Below are 12,134 nucleotides of genomic sequence, written 5' to 3' on the forward strand. Positions count from 1 at the left end.
CTGGTAGGTCCCACATAACAAATACCAAACCAGCAGCAGCAGCAGCTCCTAAAACCATAAACCCACCGTCTTGAGCACCACGATTCAATCACGGTCGGCTTTACCAAGTAGCAGGTGGGACCCTTAATAAACCGGTGGTTTAGTCCGTACAGAATCGCTATACAATGTAGCTTCGGATTTAAAAACCCTAATGCATGGCTACTGTTCATGGTTTCAGGTTCAGCTTTTTTTTTTTTTTTTCTTTCTTTCTTTCTTTCGTTCTTTCTTTTTCCAAATAGATAGATATAGATCACAGATAGATAGAAGGATAGATAAATGATGGTGCATGCATGTAAGCTATTAGACTGGCCGTTAGGCCCCACCCATTTCTTCACATACAATCAACCGGATATGGGGTGATCTTGGCCGTGGGATCAGATGGGAGTTAGGGGCACCGACGGCCTAGATGGAAGGATTATGTGCATGGGATTAGGTGAAAAGATATGAACAGCAACGCAAGGACATTGGCTTATGTGTATATTAAAATGGAACCTTCTATTAGTTGTGTTTGTGTTTGTGTACATCCCTTTTGGTAAAAAAGAGCTGATGAGAACCGCAAAGGCAGAAACCCAATTGGAGAAGAAACTCGTCATCTGCCAATGTTAGTGATTTTGAGGGATACTAATACTAAGGTGAACTTGGCCAATAAAGACAAACACTAGTGTTCCAAAGCCAATTAAGACACGACACGTAAGTCAGAGGGGGGAGGAATTTCTAGCTGTATGAGCTTTGTCTTCAAGCCTATCCAATACCCATCTTTCTCCCTTGCCAAACCATAGGCCCAGAAGGGAAAGTCCATTGAGAAAGAGAGAGAGGTTAGGTTAGAACTAAGAAAAAGAAAATCCACTAATCCTATTCCTACACTGCCTTTCTCCCTTCCAACAATGAACAAAAACCCTTCAATCCCTCTCTCTCTCTCCCTCATACATCATACATACACAAGAAAACCCTCCCTCTGATGCTTATCGGGAATATAATTGGTGCATTAAAAACAGGAAGAAATAATAGAGAAGATTTTTGAGGAATAATAAAAAAATGGGATAAATAATATTAAATAAAATTTAAAGGGCCTAAGAGATAAAAACAGCAGAGAGAGGCCATTCTCATGGTCAGCACTAGCAGCATAGCTCAGGGGGGATGAACTTACAAAAACACGGTCCACAGTCATGTGAATCCCATCAACTTGCATGGAATGGGTCCCACACCTCTCTCAACCCACAAACACATACATACTCTCTCTCTCTCTCTCACAGCCCTTCTCCTAACTCCTTCCCCATTTCTCTTCCTCCTCATCTGGACTCCTAAACACCACCTCTCCCCATCTCATCTAACCATGAATCTTCCCACACCCACACAGGTGACCCACACACAAATAACACCATAAATCCACCAAACAAATTATAAAACTTTCTCAGAAATTATTTTCACCTTGGTTAGTCCTATATATTCCTCCTCCAATCAACCCAAATCATATTAGCTCTTGAGCTGAGATCTCTCTATCTCTCTCCCTCTCAAGCTACACCTACACCTCTCTTTCTTTCTCTCTCTCTCCACATATCTTCGTGCTTCAAGGTCACCGAACACTTGCTTGTATTATCCTCTTGCTTTTTTGCTTTGCCCAGTGCAACAAAGAAACCAATAGAAAAAAGAAATGGAGGGAAGTTGCATCGATGAGAGCACCAGCGATTCCATCTCGGTTACGCCGCTGCCGGTTTTGGCTTTGCCGGGGAAGAAGGAGCCGGAAAAACTATGCCGGGTGGGGAGTGGGGCTAGTAGTGTAGTCTTAGACTCCGAGAGCGGCGTCGAGGCCGAGTCTCGTAAGCTCCCATCGTCCCAGTACAAGGGAGTCGTCCCCCAACCCAACGGACGTTGGGGGGCTCAGATATATGAGAAGCACCAACGTGTTTGGTTGGGCACGTTCAATGAAGAGGAGGAGGCCGCCAGAGCCTACGACATCGCTGCGCAGAGGTTCCGTGGCCGCGACGCCGTCACCAACTTCAAGCCCTTGTCGGAGACCGACGAGGATGACATCGAAACGATCTTCTTGAATTCACATTCCAAGGCTGAAATCGTCGACATGCTCCGGAAACACACGTACCATGACGAGCTGGAGCAAACTAAGCGTAATTATGGATGCAATGGCGATGGTAGTAGGAGGATCAGAGGTGGTGGCGGCTTTGGTGATTCCACCGGTTCAGATAGAGTTGCCAAGGCTCGTGAGCAGCTCTTTGATAAGGCGGTGACGCCGAGCGACGTGGGCAAGCTGAACCGGTTGGTTATACCGAAACAGCACGCAGAGAAACACTTCCCACTCCAGATTGGAAGCACTTCCAAATGTGTTTTATTGAATTTTGAGGATAATGGAGGGAAGGTCTGGAGATTCAGATATTCTTATTGGAATAGTAGTCAGAGCTACGTGCTGACTAAAGGGTGGAGCCGATTCGTGAAGGAGAAGAACTTGAAGGCCGGAGATGTCGTTAGCTTCCAGCGATCAACCGGCCCCGATAAGCAGCTTTACATCGACTGGAAGCCGAGGGCAGCGTCCACTTACATGGCGTTGCCACAGCTGGTTCACCCAGTTAACCCAGTACAACCAGTTGAAGTGGTGAGATTATTTGGTGTCAACATTTTTAAAATACCAGTGAGCAGCGTAGTTGATACTTGGAACATCAATGGCAAGAGATTGAGAGATGTCGATTTTTCATCGTTAGAATCCTGTAAGAAACAACGCGTCGTAGGAGCTTTGTAACACTATTTTTCTTTTGTTTTTTTTTTTTCCTGTAAATGTTGAGAGTTGAGACTTGAGGAAGGGAGGGAAAAGAAAGGAAAGTTGGCGGTTTTCCAACTTGCAAATTAAAGGTGGTTTGATGTGTACAGTAATAGATAAAAGCCGAAAATGTTGAAACCAGATGGAAGAAGAAGGAAACAAACGGAAAGAAAATCTCATTCTGTTTTAGCTTCTTTTCCAGGTTTCCATTAATTTGTTGCTTATTAATCTTATTATTTGTTGGTTGCTGCACTCATGAAATATGTAATCAATTATTCCTCTCAACAGAAATGGCATGGCAGCTTTTCACAACAATGAACAATATCTGGGTTGTTATGTTTCCACATGCTTAGCCTGCTTCTGAAATAAAGAAAAAATATAATTATTTATTTTCCTCTGCAATACTCCAAAATATGTCATCCTCATAGCTTATACAGTACAGGAAAGAAAGAGAGAGGGGATATAAAAAGCTTCAACTTGGATATGAAAGGGCTGGTGAAAGGGAGCTTTGGTACAACGAGATACAACAATTTGGGCATTAATAATTGTTCAGATTATTATACATGCATGTATGATAGCTTCAATGTTTCTCAGCTTGGATCTACCAAAAGATCAGAGGATTTTATTTGCTTGTAGATAGAGAAAAGAAAACAGTATGTTCAGAATAAGTTAGCTAGATTAATTAGATCGTTTATGTAGTATATAATTTCTCAGTGCAACAATATGATAAACAGTGCTTCACCATTTTTCCACAAAAAGTACACTACCCAACCAAGATAGGAAAATTTGCCATCTTCTATCTTCATAGGATCTTCTATACAAATTACTAATTTAAATTTGATCTTAAAAGGGTTTTCTGATAGTATATAGTTCTAATTAATGGCTAGGAGCTCTACAGATGATTCACTTTTTTTTTTAACTTTTCCTTCTATATCTTTGTTAAATAGAATATATGTACATTCTTGTTTACTTGAACAGTTGTGTCTCAATGGTTTTTCCTTCCTGAAAATTTGAACATTCTTGTTAAATAGAAAATCTATACATCTACAGCCAATTCACTTTATTTAATGGCTTTTCTTTTTTTTTTTATTTTACCTTCTGTTGTGTTCAAATTTGAGGGGAAATATGACAAAATATCTAGGACTTGTCAAAACCATAATTAGCAATTGACAATAATACACACATTCATTTGCAATATATCAAAACCATTAATTGAAATTTTTGAAGAGCTAGATACATAGAAGTAAACAATTGATTATTATTATTCATTCTATTAATATATATATATAGAGAGAGAGAGAGAGAAACCAAACTTCAATTACAATTTAGAGTGAAATGTTTCCTCGGTGCTTAAATCCTTTTAATAAAATTTACATCACATGGTTCCTTTTATTTCAATGAACTTGAATGTTACGTAATAGTTATAAAAGAGCAAGAATTACACCTAGTAAAAGGAATGAACCCTTGCATCCTCTTCCCTAAATACGTCAGACAATGAAAGCTCACATCTATACCCAATTATCAAAACAAAAGTCTTGGGTGGCATGGAATTGACCCACTTTTTTGGTGACATAGAATTGACCATAGACATGAAATTAAGGAAATGACAGATTTGATGAACATCATGCAAACCAGATGACTTGTCCAAAATAATGAAGTCTATAATTACTATTTCAAATAATTCTCCTTTGTTCCACAATGGTTCAACAAAAAATGGGTTGATATCAACAAGTTCCAAACATAACCATATGAAGTTAATTGAACATAACTCAGTGAAAATATATCAAGTAGTCAAAATTCACCAAAATCATGAGCTAATATTTGGTATTGTTTTGTCATTAATACTTTTCCACATTGCATAGATATTTTAACTTTATGAGTACCAAAAAACGCATGACCTTAAAAGAAATAATCACTCTTTTATATCTTTTTTTTTATTTTTGAAGCCTAACAGGCCACCCTTTTGTGAATTCAGATTTGCTCCTCAGACCAACCTCACAGTACATTGCAGCTATGCATTGGAAGCATCTATCTCCCCATGAATGACAACATACAAGTACATCAGGAGATATTCCCAATGTGTGCAGTGCAGCTGCAGGTGCTGTGAGGTTGGTGTGAAGGGAAAACATGGATTCCTCTTTTGTATCTAAGTAGATGGTGCATGTATTTTTGTAGTATTGATATATTAAATATAAGATACAATTGTTTTGAGTGATTGTCAAATTAATAACTTTCAGCTTCAATGATCTCCTACATTCAGTGTATTTACTATTAGGTAGTTATGGGTCTATTGCTTCCAACCAAAAAGATAATCATCTAGATTTAGTTTAGTTAGGTTCAGTGTATGTATTTCTATCATGTCATGTCTAAAAACTTTATGCTTGTTGAGCTTTTGTTTTTTCTAACCACATTTGTATACTTTATTCCATATCATTTTGTCTTCTCTACATATATTTTCTTGAGGCCTTTGAACCTTGGGAAAACCATGTCAAGTATTATAATTTGAATTTAATGTAGTTACACCCTACATCAATATGTCAATACATCACATTGAATTTAGAAATATCTAAAATCATTAGTGATTATTTTGCCTCTTAACATAAAGGAATTGAATTAATTTTTTCTGCTTCAAGAATTTAGATTTATTTTATTAGTAACCAAACATGCATTTTTTGTTTGTTAGTAACCATCTATCTAAGGTCTTTGAAGCAGTCGACAGGACACAAACCTAATCTTTTCGGCATTTTCGTATAAACTTATGTGCAGCCGCTCCCAAAATTTAAGCCGAAGATTTTCATTTCACCAAAAATATATTCCCTATACTTTTCTTTTTCCTAAATCACCAAAGTCAGTTAATTTGTTCACAAATACTTTCTTCAATAGTTAATGAAATGTAATTTTTTATCATCATTCTTGTGCTCCAAATTTTTCCCATAATCTATCTTAATTTTAAATGTTAATAAAATTATAATTTATTTGTTTCTCTATTTTTTTCACACATTTTATTTTTAGTCATTGAAGATGCAGTTAATGTTAGAATGCATATCTTCAAGATGCCTTAACCAGTTACTCTCAGCATTTTTATTGGTGCCATTGTTATTTGTGAGGTCAAATATAACATCATAATGAAAAGTTTATCAAGTTAAGAAAATCTAGAATTAGATAAAAAAAAAAGGAATGATAATTAAGTACCTATAAAGAAGTTATACTTTTTTGTCCATTGAATTCCCCTCCCCAACACACGGTACCAACTTGCTTATATACAATGCTTTTTTTTCTGTGTGTGAATTCAACTAACTGCCATTATAGATATTTGTGGTCTTTATTTCGTCATGTACAGACATTTTATTGCAGTGATAGACTTTAGAGAACCACTTGCAAGATTAGAATTTGTTCTTGTAGTGGAGAAATACATTATTGTAAAAGACAATACATTAAATGTGCTTCTTTAGCTTTCAGAGTTGTTATCACTATCACATTCATCAATATTTCCATTTACTCTCCTCCATACAATTTGACACTAGATTAACATCTTTTTTTTTTCGCTTACCGCTGTACGTCTATGTAAGAAACTTTTTGCCTGTGTTGGGTTTGAAAGAAAAGGAAGAGAAATTAAATCAATTAAGGAAGAGGTTAATTTCCCTTGATAATATCATTTTCTTTGATTTCAGAAGGAACTAGCTAGTAATTAATATGATTAATTGTCATAATGCTTCAGCTTGCTGGTGTTTTGTTCATGTGGGTAGCAATGAAGATAGAGCATAATTCAACCACCAATGGGTTCTTCCGGTACCAATCTGAACTACAAATGGATTAGAGGCCCATAAATCAAGATCTACCATGTGACATACACATACACACACATTTTCATTTTCACTGTCCAAACAGAATGATTCATGGTTTTTAAAACCGATCACCGGTGATCGAATCAGTCAGGGGTCCGGTTACTGGGTCAAACGGTCCAACCGTTCGAATCGAACACTCGGCCCATTGTGACAAAAAATTAAAAATGGTTCGAACGATTAACCATCCGATTCAGCAGTTCATTGACCAAAATCAACGATTTTGAGGAAAAATCCAGTTTTGAGGAAAAACGGAACCAATCACCGGACCAATTCTCAATTTTTTCCAATCCAACTGTCCGATCCGATCCAGTTTTGAAAACCATGGAATGATTAGTTGAAATATGCTGCATGCATACCTCAAGTTCTTGTGATTCATCTAATCAGTGGAACTGAGAATAATAAAGGTTATTACTACCACTTGTAACAGAAGATTACATAGATGGAAGGTCATGAAGGCCCAAGAATATATATTTTTCTACTTGTTCTATATCCAAAAATTCAACAAATATGCCCAATATTAGTACTATTAGATTGTATTGGTATTGGGTTCTTTTTTTATTTTTTTTGGGTACTTAATGGGTAATGGGTGCTTAGAAGACCCATTCTTTTCACAGTAGCCCATTTAATGGGTACTGGAGCCTACCACCAAATGACCAAATATTTTTTGAACAAGTCTTATAAAGCAAATGTCATGGCAATCAATGGAATCAGACAATGCTGTGTTCAACCTTTAACCCACCGCATTATTTTTTGCAATAAAGCAATTCATAGCATCTGCATGCTGACCTGAAATGATGAACACTCCATGACAAATGATCAGCAAATTAAAGGGTGTTGATGAAATCCATGATAATGATCCCCCCCCCCCCTTTATATAGGGAATGAAACTGCTTTTGCTTGATGATCATCATTCATCACCAAAGGATGACGATGTAGGTAGGTCCCAGAACTGTTGGCATCTGAAACCAACCAGTGTGATAGTATTACTTGTGATTAAGTTGTATACATCATATCCATGGACCATCTAACAATGTGGGACTTAAAAACGACATATGACCTATATACAAGGGGGGCTGCACCTTCCTAGTCAAGTACTATATTGCATTGTGATGTGATGGCCCTAGTGTCAAGTTAATTTAATACCGACAACCAATTCAATATAGCCTTCCACAATTAATTTTTGAGTACCCATTTAAATCCACTGGATTCTAACCCAAACAGTATAATCCGTATCAACCATGCTGTCTCATTAATTAATCTTTCTTGTTCTAACCTCTTAGTTTTAAGTCAGACATGGACTCCATGCTCATCACCATTCTAATTTAAGGGAAACTAGAGTACCAGAGTACTCTCTCTCTCTCTCTATATATATATATAGTACTCAACTAGGTAGATGACAGTTTTGGACTTTCATGGCAGTCCTTTTCACTATTTTTTTTTACTTTAATTGAATGGTAAAAATGGGAAAATCCAAAAATTTTCTTCCTGGCTCCAAGAATTGATGTGGGTTGTCTTTATTGTTAAATGGGTTTATACTTGCTAAACATTTTGACAGTTTTTCTTTTTTCTTTTACTTTTTCCTTTTTTTTTCAGATATGGAACTATTTTTTCAAACAAAAGCGTGAGTATTTGTGTCGTAGAAAAGTTTAAAACAAGAGACGATGATTTTGAATGCCTCCTCGGTTGTTTTCCAAAAATGTCTGGACCCAATTATGGCCGATATTTTGTTACGTAGGTATTACATACTCTTCCTCTCTTTAATTTCTCTCTCTCTATATATATATTATTTTCTATTTTTGGGCGAATTGAGTTGTCTCTATAAACAAATGTGGACGAATTGTCAACTATCAAACTAAATTCCAATATTACATCACACTACCTTAACCTTTGAATTTACAGATGCCCTTCGGTCCCTTCATTCTAGGTTAGAAGGTTGTCTATTTGTTTGCGTGCAAGTCAAGTTTTCTAAAATTCTCTTCCATTAATTTCTCGTCAAGAAAATTTCAGCCATAATTTCTTTATATCATATCATTGGGAATTCCCCTCGTTGATGATCTGTTTTATTCTTGTCACTTTTATGCTTAATATCTGCTTCAAATATAATTTAAAATTTGAACTTTAATGATCTATTAGGAAGAAATCAATGTTTTAATGTATATATATATATATGTATAAATACATATTTTATCAATAAATAATATATAATTTTATCTAAATGTAATATATGTATTATTTTATATTTAATTTATATTTTTAAATTTAGTTTTTAATTCGTTTATTTATAAAAATATTAAAAAAGTATGATATTTAGAAGTTTATATACACATTTAATATGTAACTTATGACTATTCAATTATAAGATTGAACAGGTCAATGATTTAATCATCCGAATAAAACAATTGTTTTATCAGATTAATGATTTTTCACCAATTATAAGATTTTAATAAAACTGGACCCAAAATCAAGACCAAATTATTGGTTGGAACGGTTCAACCGGCCGAGTAGGAGGGCTGAAAACACTGAGGAAGATAACTACTTATGCGGCATCTCACTGACCAGCTGTTAATTACTCCATATTTGTTTCATGTTGAATGGAGATAGGAACCCATCATGAATTCATCACTTTCTTTTGTCAGCAGCTAGAGAGAGAGGATGGAATTAATTAAAATGATCTAGGTACAGTTAGTAAAAACAAGGATAATTCATGTATAAATAAGCTTTTTTTTAATATTATTTGGTACAAGTTAAGCCAAAATAGCAGGAAAAATTTTTAAAAAAATTATATCCTTGTTGAATACCATATTCCAATTCCAATAATCAATTAAAAATCATCAATTTTCCAATGGATTCTTCGTTTTACTTGTTGCACATGGAACCAAAAATGCAGCCGAACTGCATTTTCGGTTAATATAAAATAATAAAACTTTATTAAAGGGCACGTGTAAAAAACCCAGATAAAAAAATTAAAAAAAAAAAAACTGTAGAAGCATGCCACCGACAACCCGGTTCATGAATCGGAATCCGAACTGGGACAAACCGTAGAGTTGGGTACTGTAGTAAAAGCATAAAGTTGCACTTGTCTGTGCAATTTGGTTGGACTCGTTTGAACAAGCTTTCTTGATTTTGCTATCTCAACCCCACAACAGTTCTTTTCTTTTCTTTTTTATTTGATAGAAAGAAAACAGCAGTACAGAAGAACAATGCAAAGTGCTTCAGAAATGCCTTTAGAAAAGCAATATTGATAAATCGATCATATAGCAAAATATCAAAACTTGCCCTTTTTTTTTTTTTGAAAAAAGCAATTTTGCTTGGCTCCATCCAAACCATTGTTGCATGCGTTAGCTGGTGCCATGGCGGAGCACAGTGTTTTTACTATTTTCCATCTCTCTGTGCTCCGCTTTCCAAACAAGCCCATTCATATATCAACTGGATTCTGATTGCTGTCACGTGCAATTGAATTATATTGCCTCTGCTGGTTTTTCCTACGGACTCTTGTTGTTGCTGTTGTAGCCAGGTGCATTGCACTGACGTGTACGTTCGTCAAGCCACGTCACCTCCTGCCTCCTGACGTCAGGAATTTCATATCTGCCGCGTCATACTAACTTCTGGCCTCCAGGTGTATATCGGTGCATGTGCTAAGATGGCAAGTTATCATTGCCTCTCGTGTCTCTTCATGCTGCCTGCTGCTGTCTAATAGAAATGACTCTATCTGGACAAGATCCGATATTAGATCCGGTCCATGTCTGAAAGTATGAATGGAACTGTGAACTTCTCTACATTCAGACCCGAATCTCGATATCGGATTGTCGAGTTTCAAGTGATTTTTGTGGCAGGAGGATCCATATCTCATTTAACTATATGTACCCGTACGGCCGTACCCATTAAGCTGTCCAAGCCCGAGAAAATATTGGCTTCGAGCGGATTCGGTTTTGGATATAACCCGCTTCATCACTTACCTACGTCGCATCGTGCAGTACTAGCTTTTTATCTCCATGCAAACGGACGCATGCACTTACGATATGACAAATTCTAAGTAAACAACGAGTTTAATCAACTCTTGGTAGCGTCGCGAACATGGTAGGACCCATGAAAAGCATATACACTATATAAGAAGAAGGGAGAATGACTAATCAGCCCATATCAGAATTTTATAGTCCCAAAGTACAGAGAGAATGCATCTGACCGTGAATTGATGCTAAATTTACGGACAGGATGTGGTTTATAGGGAGAGAGGGCTAATAGTAGAGGGGCTGGAATTCAGAATTCTGCATCTTGTGTATCCGTACTTGTTGGTAAGAAAAATATGTATGTATCTTATCATGGGCCCCATTTTTTCTATAGATTAGATAAATAAATACAATATTAATTGTAGGGTTAAGTGCTAACTCTATTTTTACGGTTTATATATTGCCTTAAAGTATTTTTAAATTTTTTGATAATTGATAACATGGTTAAGTGCTAACAGAAAAAACGAAATATGGAAGTTGCCCTTTACTATTCCTTAAAATTTTAAAGTAAACTTCAATTGATGAAAATCTTGAAGAATCTTAATCTCTTTGCCCTTTTGTCCTCTATGCAACCTGTCTCTCTCACTCCCTTTTCTTTCTTCTTCCCGCTCATTAGAGGTGTTCACGGTTCAGTTAACCGAACTATGGGGTATTTTTTGTAACTGAATTGGTGGTACTGGTAATTGAAACCTATCGGTTAACCATTGGTTCAGTTCATCGGTTTTTCAAATTTTTAATTTTTACAATATATATATATAAATATAAATATATATAAAATATTATATTTTAAATAATAAATAATATATCATATATTATAAGTATATATATTTATATATATAATGTATATTTATTAATTTATAATATATAGAAATATATATATATACCGGTCAGTTCATTTAACTACCGGTTTTCTATATTGATTAACTGAAACCGAACCGGTACCTAGGCCTGTAAACGGAGTGAATTCGAATCAAATCAAGCAATATTCGAATTCAATTCCGATTACAAAACAAGTTATTCGAATTCAATTCAAGATCCGTCGGATATGAAAAAGTTTCAACCAAATTCGATTTTGATTAAAATGTGCGAATATCCAATTTAGTTTGATTTAACCAATTTTACAGAGAAAACCCAAAATCTAAAATCCAAAACAAAGACATAGAAACAACCATCACCAAAAAGCCTCCGAAAAAACCTCAACAAGAAAGAAATAAGAGAAAAAAGAAAATAAAAGAAAAAAATCTAAAACAAGAAAGAAAATAGAAGAAAAAAAAGAACTCATCCTTTCAAAGAAATGAAACAGAAAGATAAAAAAACTAAGGGAGAAGAAGAAATATCCGAAGATGGCCGCCATCGACAGAAGATGAATCTTAAACTTCAAAACGCCATCGACAGAAGTTGAAGCTTCAAAACGCCATCGACAGAAATTGTCCTTTCAATAGTAGGCAGCAACCGGTTTTCTTTACTTTAGCACTA

The 12,134-nt window shown here is 35.7% G+C and overlaps 1 pseudogene across 1 annotated transcript; it reads left to right on the top strand.

Moving 5' to 3' along the window:
• The first annotated feature begins 1,301 nt into the window (after window positions 1-1,301).
• On the top strand, window positions 1,302-3,062 carry LOC104603036 (AP2/ERF and B3 domain-containing transcription factor RAV1 pseudogene; annotated as a pseudogene). The gene has a single exon (XR_016068644.1). The product of XR_016068644.1 is annotated as an AP2/ERF and B3 domain-containing transcription factor RAV1 pseudogene (transcript).
• The last annotated feature ends 9,072 nt before the right edge of the window (window positions 3,063-12,134 follow it).

Source organism: Nelumbo nucifera, chromosome 4, assembly GCF_055504915.1.
Source record: "Nelumbo nucifera cultivar China Antique chromosome 4, China Antique-T2T, whole genome shotgun sequence".
Taxonomy (NCBI): domain Eukaryota; kingdom Viridiplantae; phylum Streptophyta; class Magnoliopsida; order Proteales; family Nelumbonaceae; genus Nelumbo; species Nelumbo nucifera.